Raw genomic sequence first — 14,168 nt, 5'->3', positions numbered from 1 at the left:
CTTTGTTGACTATTAAACTAGATAGATTTGAGGTGTTTTAATCAATGCTTGCTCCTCATGTGATGTTCTCTCCCTGATTCTTATGTGATTTTTGTCATCTTAGACACATGTAAGTAGAAAGACAAATAGAAGTAAGTTCTTAGACAGCTTATTAGTAAAGAAGCAAAGAATTGGAAGAAATTGATCTTTCCTTCCACAAAGACCTCATTCCTCACAAAAATGGAACTCTCAGTCAAGGATTTGGTCCTTTAAAAAAAAACAGAAAAGAAAGCATGAACTCTATCCCTTTTTTGACTAAATACTGCCAACTGATGCTGTTTGGAACTAGAAACTTCCTCTCTTTCCACATGTTAAATGCGTATTTTTTTAAAATGCAATTTGGCTCCTTGGTTCCCCTGTTCTCAGTAGAGAAACAAAATGGTCAGTAATTCATTTCAACATTCGAATTTAGCTGAAAAGCTCTTGGTGATTCAAGCCCACAGATGTAAGGTGAAAGGTTCCAGAGAGCAAGTGGAAGCCATGAGTTTACCAAAAGTCTGTGACTTTCTTCAAAGCTTGCAGGATCCCAAGGCTTAGCCTTTTTGAGGAAGAATAACCAGTGGACAGCTGCGAGGTTTTGAGCCCCTAGAAGATGAGGCCCACCACGAGAAGGGCAGGGGCAGCTGGGCCCAAGCCACATTTGGCCGGTCTCCCGCCTGCCTGGCAGCCGTCCCCCGCTCCCCGGAGACATCCTCTGGGTGGGAGGAGGCCCACTGCCAGAGAACACAGTCTGATGTTTTCTGTTCCTGCTGCAGGAAGTCCCCCTTCCCCTGCCACCCACCACATCCTCAGCCTGCAGACAACGCTTAGAGAGGAGAAGGGAAGCGAGGCTGTGAAAGGCAGATCTCCGTGGTGGGGTTTAAAGCACTTTCCCCCAGACCTTGAAAGGACACTCTAGATTCATTCATTTTCGCTTTGCTATTTCTTCGGTATTTAAGAAGCCGCTAAGAGAATTGACCCTGGAAAGACAGATTCTTGAATGCATACAGCTAGCTGTTACCACAAGAACCGACTTTGAGTCCCCTCTGACTTCCCCTCCTACACGCCTCTCCTCGCCTGACTTGGCTGCGGCCACACAAGCCTCCTTACTGATGATCGATCAGTCAAATGCTGTCCTACCTCATGGCCTTTGCCCACCCTGGTCTTGCCCACATATCGCTATGGCTTGCTCCCTTGCTTCATCTGGGGCTTTGCTCAGATGTCATCTTGGCAGACAGGTCTCTCCTGGCCATTGTGCTCATACTCTTATCCTACTTTATTTTTTTTTTCATAGCACTTTTTTACCACTTGATATGTTTAATGGTTATATATTTGTTTGTAGTACGGCTCACCTGAATAGAATAAGAGATCCACAAGAGACCTTTCTGCTATACCCTCGGCACACAGTAGGGGTTCAATAGACATTTGAGAAAGGAAGGAAGGAAGGAAGGAAGGAGGGAGGGAAAGGAGGAAGGGAGAGGGAAAGGGTTGGAAGAGAGGGGGTAAGATAGATGAATGGGGAGCTAAATGTAGTCTATGAAAGTAGACATGGGAGGCACCAAAAGAAACATTCCTGCTTCACTGTTCCCTGTGCCTGGGATAATTTACTCTGGATGGTAAACAAATATCTTGATTGTGCATTAAATCCATGTTAAATGAACTATTGGTGATGCTATTCTCTCCCATTCCCTAAACCCATGTTATCCTCTGCCTGGGTGCCTATTCTTTTGTTCTGGCCCATTAACCCAAACTATTCCGTAGCCCCTTCAGGACGGCAGCCCTGCCCTGGTACTCGGTCTGATGTCTAGAGACCTTTCTGCCTTGCTGTTCAGGGGAACAGTGTTCAGGGGAACATGTCTGATGATGTCCTCCCTTGTCCCCTAACCCAGCCCAGCAGCAGCCCGTGCTGCTCCAAAACCCTTTCCCGATATCAGCTGATGGGAGCCCCACCAGACTCCTGTCTGCTGCTCAGACAGAATGGCCTTTCCCTTCAGAGCCAAGCCAGCTGCCCCTCTGGAGTGATTCAATCTCATGCTGGATTCCAACCTCTTCTCTTGCCCACCTTTGCTACTGAGGAATGGACCATCTTGCCTCCTACCAAGTCATGATTAAAAATTATAGAAAAGAGAATTTTCAAATGACCTGGCCCATATATACTTCAGAAGGCCTGGCCTCGTTATGTGTCACATCAAGGCAAAAATGACCAAAAAAATAAATTGTTTTCCACTTACCTTCCTAAAGTGGGCTCAGCTGGCCTGGTCAGGGTCCTGATCATGTCCTACTCCCAAAGCTGCCCACCCCACCCCCACCTTGAGCCTGTCAGATCCAGAGCTGACCCAATGGACTCATGTGGGGGTCTAAGCTGAACCAACAATAGGTGTTTCCCTCTGAGACGCCAGGAAAGGACCAGAGCTCCCCTGGACTCACACCTCTGGGTAAGCCATAGCCCGCTTCAGCCTCTTAGAGGCCTAGCGAGACCAACAAGTCCTCCCTGGTCTGTGCAGGCCCCTGTCCCAGACACAGACTCCCAACATTGACCTAGAACTAGCACCAGGTGGCTTTGGCCTGGAGTTTTTCTCAGCTAGACTGACTGCTCTGGGAATTTCCCAGAAAGTCTTTGCCTGAGGAATCCTTTGTCCTTCCCCAGCCTTCCCCCCAGTCCAGTGAGACTGTTTATGAAGAAAAGTTGATCAATGATGTCACAAGCTACAATCAGGCTGTTTCTCTTAAAGGCTAATCACTCGGTACTATCATCACGCAGACTGAAATTCAGGATAGAAAGTGGAAAAGAGACAGTTTGGCGTCCTTGTTACTAAGGGATGAATAAAAGGTCTAGTCATCCATAAGTCCCTGAATCAGGTCTTCTTGTTCAAGAACAGCAGCAACAACAAGAATTCACTTTTAAGGTGCAAAGTAGACAAATTGAGCAAGAAACAGTTGTTGAGTGAATTTCGGTTTCGTCTCCCGTTCTTTCTCTTGATCTGGGCTTTTCTAACATTCAGTATGCAGGGCAAGTGGAAAAAAGCTGTCTGGATCATTAAAAACTGGACAAGCAGACTGAGGAGGAGTGGCCATATTTTAGTAGTTTCCTGAGTCATTATTAAATATGATAGAACATTGTCTACTTTGTTACAGATTGGATAACTAATCCCACTTCCAAGAAAGGCTGATGGTGAACAAATGGTTTCCCTCAATTTCTCACTTTCCTTTTCTATAGCCCACTTAGCAGAGGCCCAGGAGTGGAACGGGTCAGGGGGTTCAGTAGTTCTCAAGGCATAGTACAGACAAAAGGATGGGGTTAAAAAAATACTACTCTGGGGACAAATGTATGGCCTGGCAGGAAGGATGCCTTCTTAACAGTTGGGGGTCCAAAGAATCAAGCAAAACTGGAGGCAACAGACCATCAGGAAATTCTAAACAAATAGATTGGGGTTGGTGTCAGAAGAACCAAATAAACAAGGAATGAACAGGTGGGCAGTGGCTGTCATACCAGAGGCATGAATGACATCCTTGCATGTATTGGCGCGTCTGAACAAGCGGTACAGTGGACTTTGGTCCAAGGATGGGGGATGGCTCCCTCTATGGTGCCTCTATATACTCTGCTGGGTAGACAAGTCTTGGCAGGGCTGTCCTGAACAGACTTGGCAGACTTCTTCTCCTAAATTTTGGACCTCTTCTTCTCCTCCTTCGCCTTCTCCTCTCCTTTGCCTTCTCCTCTCCTTTGCCTTCTCCTTCGCCTTCTCCTCTGCTTCACCTTCCTCTTCCTCCTCTTCTACCTCCTCCTCCTCTTTCTCCTTCTCCTTCTCCACTGCTCTTCTTTCTCTTCTTTCTGTCCTTCCTTCTAGATCATTCCTATGGTTTTAATAGCATCTCAAATCTCAGGCTTGAGGTCTGAGCTCCAGAATCATTTGTCCCAGTGACAACTGTCCATCTCCACCTGAATGTCTCACGGGCATTGTAAACATGAAATGCACAAATCTCTCTCGCACTTCCCTCTAAAATATCTTTGTCCCCTCCTTATCTTCTCCACCTCAATAAATGGCATGCCCACTTACCTATTTCTCAACCCAGACATTCGACCCAAGTTTGGTCAATTCTACTTCCAAAATAGTCTCAAAACAGGCCACTTCTTTCTGTCCTCTCTGACACTTTCCTGTTCCAAGTCACTAACATCTTTTGCCTGGATGAGTCTCCTTTTAGCTTTTCTTGCTTCATCCAGTTCGTCCAGAGTACTTTATCAAAAGTTGGATGGTCACAGCATCCATTCAGTGGCTTCCCATGAATTCAGGAGAGTTCAAACTTCTTCCCACGGCCTAAAGACCCTTCACAATCTTGCTTCTGCTCATCTCTTCAGCCTCATCTCATGCACACGTTCCCTTCCACCAGATTCTGTGGCCTTCAACGTGACAAGATTTGTTTGTTTGTTTGTTTGTTTTTTATAGGATTTATCATCTTTCTTGCCCACCAGACTTTCTTGTTATTACTGTAAGTCCTGTTCTTAAAATTGTCCTATAGTAGGTGCTCAATAAAAATTTATCAAGCAAGTGTTGATGAATGCTACAAGCTAGAGAGAAGCAGCAATCTTGCAGCAACTTGAATAGTTCTAGTAGTTAACTGTAGTATGCAAAACTGTAGTTGATTGTAGTATACCAGACTATGCCCTCAATCAAAATATGCATGTCCTGTGTTCCCTTCTCTCAAAGTCTGGCTTAGCAATACCAATGAATTTAATAACCATCTGTTCTGGTCACTTACTGTAAAACAAACTACCCCCCCCCAAACATATAGCAGCTTAAAACAACCATTTTATCATGCTCAGGGATCCTGTGGGTTAGGTATATTCAACCAGGACACAGTAGCAATGTCTGTCTCTGCTCTACAATGTCTTGAACTTCAACTGGAAAGATTTAAAGCCTGGCAATTACTCAATGGCTGAGAGTTAAAATCATCTCTTGGCTCCCTCCCTCACATGTCTTGTTCCTAAGCTAAAATAACTCAACGACTAGGACTGATAGCCAAGCCCTTTTCCATGGCCTCTCCACATGGGGTGGCTTGCTCACAATATGGTGACCTCAGGGTAGTCAGACTCAGGGCTCCAAGAGCTAATATTCTGACAAATAAAGAGGAAAGTGCATCACTTTTTATCATCCAGAAGTCAAACAGTGTCATTTTCACCTACTTTACTGTTTAAATCATCACCAACCCACTCGGATTCAAGGGAGAAGAAAATAGACTCTCTGTCTTGATGAGAAAGGGGCAAGGTCACACTGTGGGAGGATATGTGGGATGGGAGACACTGGCCATCTTTGGGAAATGCAGTCTGCTACCCATCACATGCTATTGTTCAAATGAGGAAGTGCTGTTTGCTCTTCTCTCTTCCTTAGCTCTCCCGGCCTTCCTGACAGCATATGTTCAATATAACAAGGATGATTTGAATCCCCAGGGAGTGAATCCTCTGGTGGACTTTTCACACCAGGCTAAAGAAAAATAGGAAAAGACGTTAAGACATGCAGCTCCAAGGAGCTACCCAAAATACACCAGGTAGAGGCCCTATAGATCTTTAACCAAGATTTCTAGAGGCCACATGTCTGATGATGTCAGAAGGTCAAGTTTATACCCTCAAAAACATACATGCTAAGCATATACAGCCAAACCTCATAATTCATGAATTCTACATTTGCAAATTTGCCTACTCACTAAAATTTATTTGTAACCCCCAAATCAATATTCACATTGCTTTCACAGTCATTTATAGACATGCACAGAGCAGCGAAAAATTTCAGTCACTTGATTTGCACATTGACAGCTGAGGTCGAACAAGGCAATGCTTTGCCTTCCTCACTTTTTGCATCCTCTAATACTGTAAACAAGTGTCCTTTCAGGTCCATTTAGAGCATGTTTTCACATTTTTGTACTTTTTGTTGATGATTTCACTCTTTAAAATGGCCCCCAAGTGTAGCGCTGAAGCGCTGTCTGGTGCTCCTAAGAACAATAAGTCGATGATGTCTCTTACAGAGAAAATACCTGTGTTACTTAAGCTTTGTTTGGGCATGAGTTACAGTGCTGTTGGTGTGGGTACAATGCTAATGAATCAATGATACATGTTAAGTAAGGTGTCTTTTAACAGACTAAGACAAGGTTATATTTTGATCAGTTGGCAAAAATGTTGTGACCAGAGGTTCACAGGAACCTAAGCTTGTATTTCTTTTAGACGCAGTCATTTAGGATTTGCTCATTCAGTATTTGTGGCAGCTTTATAGAGCATAGCTATCATGAATAATGAGTATCCACGGTACCAGGACTGTTGTAAGCCCTGGAGATGCAATAGTGAACAAAATGGACAAAAAGTCCTGCCCTCATGGAGTTTACATTCTAGAAGTGAGAAGAAAACATAAGCGAAATAAATAAGTCACTGATACAGTAATGTTAGAAGATGATAAGCACAATGGAAAAAACAAAGCAGGGAATGGGAGATGGAGAGTATCCTGGGTAGACCCAGCTTTTTGTTGTTACTGTTGTTTTTCTGGGTTTTTTTTTTTCCAAAATGCAGTGATCAATATAGTCCTAACTAAGAATCAAATGATGCTTGAGAATGTTCATGAAAGAGGTGAGGGAGCAAGCTTAGCAACTTCACGGGGAGGGCAGAAAGAATAGCAGTGCACAGGCCTACGGTGGAGGCATTCCTGACGTGTGGTAGAAACCAGGAGGGGCCCATGCACCTGCAGTGAGTCAGGAGGAGATGAGGTCAGGTCAGAGAGGCTGGAAGGGTCAGCTCAGTAAGGCCCAGTAGCCCATTGTAATGAATGGAACTTTCACTCTCCCTGAGAGACTGTAAGCAGGCAAGGTGGAAACAGGAGAGCAATTAGAAGAATATTGCAGAAATCTAGACCTGGAGGGTGGTTACGGTCAGTTATGAGAAGTGGTCAGATTCCGGATATACAGATTCTGAAAGCAGAGCCATTAGGATTTGCTGGTGGATTAGATGTGAGGTTGTGAAAGACATAATGCAGTCAAACATGACTTCAAGGGTTTTGGCCTGAGCAGCTACAAGGATGAAGCTGCCATTAACTGAGATGGAAAAAAGCTGTAGATGGAGCAGGTTTTGGAGGGAATCTCAGGGCTTCAATTGAATTGAGATGTCCACTTCGAATTGAGATGTCTATTAAATATCCAAGTAGAGATACAGTATAGGCAACTTGGTATGCAGGACTGTAATTCAGAGAAGTCCAAACTGGTAATAATATACATTTTGAAGTCCTCAGCACACAGATGGAGTTTAGAGACATGAACCTGAACGAGACCACCAAAGAATGAGTGAAGGTAGGGAAGGGAAGAGAAGAGGTTCAGGACTGAAATCCCTGGGTCACTCAATGTTAAGAGATCAGAGAAAAGAGAAGGAATGAGCAAAGCAGATTGAGAAGTAGGGTCTCCTGGAAGCTGAGTGAAGACAGTGCTCTCACAAAGAGAGTGATCAACCGTGTTGTCATGTCCAGACGTCAGGTAGGATAAGGACTGAGAACTGACTGTTGAATTTAGCAACATAACAGTGATGTGCTGTTATGTGCTCTCTGGAGGCGTTGCGGGGAGGGGGGGAGCCCTGCTTTGTAGAGTTTGCTAATCTCCATATTGAAAATACTCATAACTGATTTCAAGCTATTAATGTGATACCACTGAATGCAGAATATTTTTTAAATTAATTTATTTAATTTATTTATTTTTGGCTGCGTTGGGCCTTTATTGCCGCATGCAGGCTTTCTCTAGTTGGGGCGAGTGGGGGCTACTCTTCGTTGCGGTGCACGGGCTTCTCATTGCAGTGGCTTCTCTTGTTGTGGAGCACGGACTCTAGGCGCGCGGGTTTTAGTACTTGTGGCATGCGGGCTCAGTACTTGTGGCTCGTGCGCTCTAGGTGTGCGGGCTTCAGTAGTTGTGGCATGTGGGCTCAGTAGTTGTGGCACACGGGCTCTAGAGCTCAGGCTCAGTAGTTGTGGCACACGGGCTTTGTTGCTCTGCGGCATGTGGGATCTTCCCGGACCAGGGCTCGAACCCATGTCCTCTGCGTTGGTAGGTGGATTCTTAACCACTGCGCCACCGGGGAAGCCCTCGACCCACATTCTTTATTGGGAGCAGCCCAAGCACCTTGCTGGAAGCACCTGGGACCAGAGGAGGATGTCATGGTCTCTGCAGCCCAGACTCATGCTAACTTTTAAAGAGAACATATTCTGACAATGAAAAGGCAAAAGGCACATACCCTATAACCGCAAAAAGTGCAGATCGGAATTAATGCAGCTCTAAGCTAAGGAACACCAAGAACTGCCAACAGCCTCCAGCAGCTAGGAGAGAGGTATGAAACGGATTCTTCCTCAGAGCCTCTGAAAGGAGCCAACCCTGCTGGCACCTGGATTTTGAACTTCTGGCCTCCAGAACTGTAAGAAAATAAAGTTTTGCTGACTTAAGCCACTGGGTTGTGGTAATTTGTCATGGCAGCCCTAGGAGGCTAGTATAGACTCTTCAGATAAGAGCACTTTTCACAGACACATGAGGGAAGAAGGAAAGCAAAAGAAGATTGATAAGTATGGTCCCTGAAGCTGACTGAAGATGGCATTCCCAGGAAAAGGGGGTGATGCTCTGTCCGCTGCTTCTGCCAAGTCCTGGACATCTGATCTTGGTCCGATCCTGACTGGTTCATTGTTGACTACGAAGTTTACCTCAGAGCTGCTAACTTCTGTTCGGTTTCCTCAGCTTCCTGGTTTGACTGGTTTTTGTTGATGGGAGCAACTGTTTGGGCAGGTTTGATCTATGTAGACAGAGTTCCTGGAATACGTGTCCTCAAATATCAGAGAGTATTGAGTCATCCAGTTGTATACAAGCTGAGGAGCTAAGCTTCCAAGACATGATACTGATATTTTTGGTCATGACTACTGTTGGTCAAAAGGAACTTCCTCAGTGGCTCCTAGTGGTACCTAAACTTGCCCTGTTAGTTTTGTCTCTATATGCAGGCATCAGATAAAATGCAACTGCTCTAGTAGAATTAAACCATCGCCAGCTATTGACATATCAGCTCTGAGGGAAGCACCTCTCTGGTGATGAATTGTGGAGTGAGAAAGGAGAGAAAATTCTAGAGCCTAAGGAAACTATTTGGGAATGCTGGGTCCTTGCAAAGAATTGAGGAGAGAACTATAATGGAGTTGATGAGGAATGAGAATAAATCATGCTATGTCTATTTCTTTTCATGTTGGCCCTTCAGGGACAAAAAGGGACCATTTACTAAATTCCATAGAGCCACTTACTGAGGACCTACTAAGGACCTATGAGCTGTGTACCAAAGCTACAAGCATGAATGGATCCATCTGTCCCTCAAAGAAGAAGGCTGACTCCCAGTGCTGGAAGGGAGCATACATTGTTGTGAGTGACAGTAAAGAGAAGATAAATGAAACCGTGTCCCTCAGCTTCTGGTTGGTGATGCTCCCAAGGGTGCAGCAGAGTTTTTAACATGGAGACCTCCAAGAAGTTCTACCAGAAGGAAGCCGTGGACACCAATAACAGACTAAAGAAGATTCACAGGAATCTGGCTGCTCAGAGATCCAAACACAGGTCAGGGACTTGCCAAAGGGGGAAAGCTGTGTCACCTTTACATAGACCACGACCCACCTACATAGGCTTTTGCCATTTCCTGGGGAAGGAAGCTTCTCTCATTTAGAGAAATGACAGAAGCTTGATGGACAGAGGATTGGTGGAATCTTTTGGTTTATGTGGCAAAATGTTATAGGGTCTTTATCAGGCAGAAAATCACAGTGTCTTCCTGAAACCTCCTGGGTTTCACTGCGGGGATGCCTCCGGCCTCCCCTCACATTCTGAACAAAAGTTGTGCGTAAAAGAGTTCATTTGGATGGAGAACCCATTGGAGGAAACTTTCTTTGAAGAAAAAGGCAACTGGAGACAGACCCCTTGGAGTCATATATTTTGCTCAGTTTTTCATTATTTGGGGATAAAACTGCTTTTAGGCCTAAAGAGCTCAGCTCACTGGTCAGTTTTTCAGGAGTGGGCACAGCTTTGAGAGAACAGCTTTTCCCCTCCCAGTCCTCTCCTTCCATCTCAGACAAAAATGTATTCAGAAAATGAAGCCAAGTGAAGCAAAGTTCAGGAGGGGGAGAAAAGTTGACATAATAGCTTCAGCGACTGCAGCTGGCCCAGGGACCAGCACCTGATAACAACAGCTTCAGGCAGAAGAACCTGAGATGAAGAGGATGTTAGTGAGTGAAGCTGAGCCAACCACACAGTGAACTTCTGCAGGAAAATAAAAGAGGGAGTGGGGAATTCATTGTAATGAACTCCTCCTGAAACACTGAGAATTGGAGAGAATGCATAGGTTATTCAGAGGGTTAACTTCCAGTTCTGAAAGGTTTCAGAGAGCGTCTTACTCAAAGGAAGCTACAGGAACCTCTGCCGAGTGTACGGAATTGCCACTTTGAAGTCAAGAGAATTTGCTTCCAAGCCTCCTGCAAAAGGATATGTGGACACAGATGGCAGGTTTGCTTTCTGGTTTAGTAAGGAGTAAATTATGTTTGTTTGATTCTCTCACTAGTCTCTGTCCCCTGCTGGTATTTCCCTTGGCAGATAACGATTGCACTGACCAAGCCAAATGCAAGCTATAAATCCAGAGATGCTTTATATCGTATTAACTCCGGTGAGGGGTTAGAAACCCCAACACAAACGTGCCTATCACGATATTGGAGATTCATTGTTTGAAGGGCAGATCAAACCCCAGGGGGGCCTAGTGTGTGGAGCAGAGACTGAGAACAGGACCTGGCATTGGGGGGGTGGGGGGGGGTCACTCCAACTTTGCTTTTGGTCCCTCTTCTCAGAGGATGGTGGGCAGACCAGAAAAATCACTGGGGTTGGGGGAAGCCAAACGAATAAAGATTCAGTAAGGCCGAAAATGAAGGCCTTTTTAAATAGGCTAATAGGGCTAAGAAGAGACTGCCATATGCGGCTCACTCCAACCCCATTTTATTGGCAGTGAAGCAAGTCAAATACCAGCTGTGAAGACTAGCCCTTTCTTAGAAGTGACCGTTGTTGAGAAAACATCCTGTGTTTTGCTAAGTGGTCTGTCTCTGAAGAACACTGTAAAATAGAAACTCTAGCTGTGACTTTGGCCAAGGCAGGTGGTCTCACAACTCATGAGGGGGCTGAGTCCTAAGCATTCAGAGTGCAGCAGAAAATGAAACAGACTAGAGGAGAAAGTGTGGAATTTCATGCATGGGTTTTTGGGGAGACGATCTCTGGGCAGAAGAGATCTCACTCCCTAAACCTGACCTGGACTAGGCCATCACCTCTAAGCTATTTATACTAAAACTGAATTGGCCTTGGGGATAAGGTGTAAGGTAAATTCGATCCCCCATTGGTCCCTGGTTTTGGACCCAAAGTATTCTCTTGTGGACACAAAGGGGGTATGATGGAGTTGAAAGCATTCATTGAATAATTTCCCTTTGTTTTAAATCCAAGCACAGATTGTTAAAGTAGACCACATGTGCCAGAACAAACTCTCTGAACCCACATTTGATGAGATAGCCAACAGGGCTTCTGGGGCTCATCCTGGGACAGTTGAGGTGGTCTTGAGTGATACTTAGAGGAGGGACATGGAAGTTATGGATGTGGGCTGAAATGTCCCTCCATTGATAAAGTTGATAAATTGAAAAACCAAGGTAGAGAATGACTCTTACATTGGGGGATAATTTCTCATCTGTGCCCAATAAGAGAAATACAATTGGGTGGATTTCTGTTGAAAGTTTCGTATGACGATTTAATGTGAATTGCCTATTTTCAACTTCCCCATGAGCCACTGAATTATACATACAGCTATGTAAGCTGGAAATGCCAGGAGGCTGCTCATATTAGGAAGATGCTGTAGAGAAAGACCCCTTGCGGTTGGGAGTAAGGGTTAGAGGACTTGTTGGTAAAGCACAGCATTGTGTAATGCTCGTTCCTGGGCATGTTTCTGTCGCTCTCTCTGCCCTGCCCAAGCTTGAGACTCTCTATTCTCAGTGATTCTAGGAGACACACCTCTGAGCTATCCTCCTAAACTTTTGCTTTGAAACAGGATTTAAGTCATTTTAGTTTTCGCTCATGGCATTCAGGATACAGAAAACTGAGTATATTTTTCACACTTCCTGTCCTTGTACTTGTAGGTCACAAGTCTTTCATGCCTGAGGTATTTGGTTATAATCTTTATGGTTTGGTATACCATACCTCACAAGCCACTGAAGTTTGTTCTTTAAAAATTCTAGGCAAGAACATTGCGGGACTTCCCCGGTGGCGCAGTGGTTAAGAATCTGCCTGCCAATGCAGGGGCACGGGTTCAAGCCCTGGTCCGCGAAGATCCCTCATGCCGCGGAGCAACTAAGCCCGTGCGCCACAACAACTGAGCCTGCGCTCTAGAGCCCGCGAGCCACAACTACTGAGCCCGCATGCCACAACTACTGAAGCCCGTGTGCCTAGAGCCTGTGCTCTGCAACAAGAGAAGCCACAGCAATGAGAAGCCCGCACACCGCAACGAAGAGTAGCCCCTGCTCACCGCAACTAGAGAAAGCTCGCGTGCAGCAACGAAGACCCAACACAGCCAACAGTAAGTAAAATAAATAAATAAATTTATAAAAATTTTAAAAAAAGACCATTGCAGCCCATCTTCAGCTCTGAAGGGAAGGTGAGGTAGTTCATAAAACAATTCTGTCTTAGTTTCTCTGAGAATCTGGGTTGATACTTGGAGAGGAACATACTTGTACTTAGTCTAAGGCCTCACAGCTTAAACTGAGATGCAGCCACCCTGGGAGTTTTGCAGCCAGAGGGAACGCAAAGCTACGGGATAAACCCGGTGCGCGTTTATATAAGGAAGCCAGTGCAGAGATGCTGTGAACACACAGCTTCACCTGGCGATGTCCTCGTGTTTGGCGAGGCTGCTTTCTTCAGGCAGCTTGAGCCGCTTCCGCCTCCCTCGACCGTGAGGTCACCGTCAGCTTGACAGGAGACAGACCCTTTAATAAGCCTAATGGCAAGCGCCATCAAGAAGCAGAAATTCCGGATCTCAGCTATGGGATGGGTAATTGCAAGAGGTTTAACCAAAGCCGTGCAGCCACTGCGGAATAGCCTTTCTGCTCAGGTATTCTTGTTTTGTTTTTTTTAATAAATTTATTTATTTATTTATTTTTGGCTGCATTGGGGCTTCGTTGCTGTGTGCAGGCTTTTCTCTAGTTGCGGAGAGCGGGGGCTACTCTTCGTTGCAGTGCGCGGGCTTCTTATTGTGGTGGCTTCTCTTGTTGCAGAGCTTGGGCTCTAGGCATGCGGACTTCAGTAGTTGTGGCACTCGGGCTCAGTAGTTGTGGCTCGCAGGCTCTAGAGCTCAGGCTCAGTAGTTGTGGTGCATGGGCTTAGTTGCTCCATGGGATCTTCCTGGACCAGGGATCGAACCCGTGTCCCCTGCATTGGCAGGCAGATTCTCAACCACTGCGCCACCAGGGAAGGCCCAACTCAGGTATTCGTGTTTCATAAGAAAAACCATTTTTCTCCCATGCAAAGCACCATCCCACTGGATGCTAGGCAGACCCTACTCTTTGAACTACCATGCCTGGGTTCTAGAGTTGACTCTTACTCTTTCTGGGCCTCAGCTATAAAAAAGAAGCATTAAATGAGGGGCTCGCTCGGGTCCCTCACAGCTTTAACTTCCTAGAATTCTAAGTACATCATGAAGGAATTTCAGGAAATATTTTTTCTCTGCTTATTTTTAGTTTCCTTTCCGCTTCCTCTACCTTGCCCTAGATCAGGGGCGAGGATGGCAAAGGTGCTGATCTATAGAGACAGCCTCTCCCTGATTCAGCATTCCAGAAAAAAGGGTTTGTGTGACATTTGGAATTCAACCACAAAGCTCTAGACAAACTAATTGGCATCGCAATGTAAGGCAAACTTTCCCTTGTTGACTGCTACCTCCGTTTTGGAACCCCTTCCCAGCTCTCCCCTGCCTTGCTTTCAGAAGACTCCCCGCCTCACTAAGGGATTTAGTCCCTTAAATCTACTGCAAAACACAACATTCCTCCTTTCTCCTCTCAAGCCCAGGCAAAATTTCTATTCCCAGAATTTTATCTCAATCAGCGGAGGATATT

The sequence above is a fragment of the Orcinus orca genome, chromosome 13 (genome assembly GCF_937001465.1).
Source record: "Orcinus orca chromosome 13, mOrcOrc1.1, whole genome shotgun sequence".
NCBI lineage: Eukaryota > Metazoa > Chordata > Mammalia > Artiodactyla > Delphinidae > Orcinus > Orcinus orca.
The sequence above is the reverse complement of the archived record's forward strand: the minus strand, read 5'-3'. Positions refer to the sequence as shown.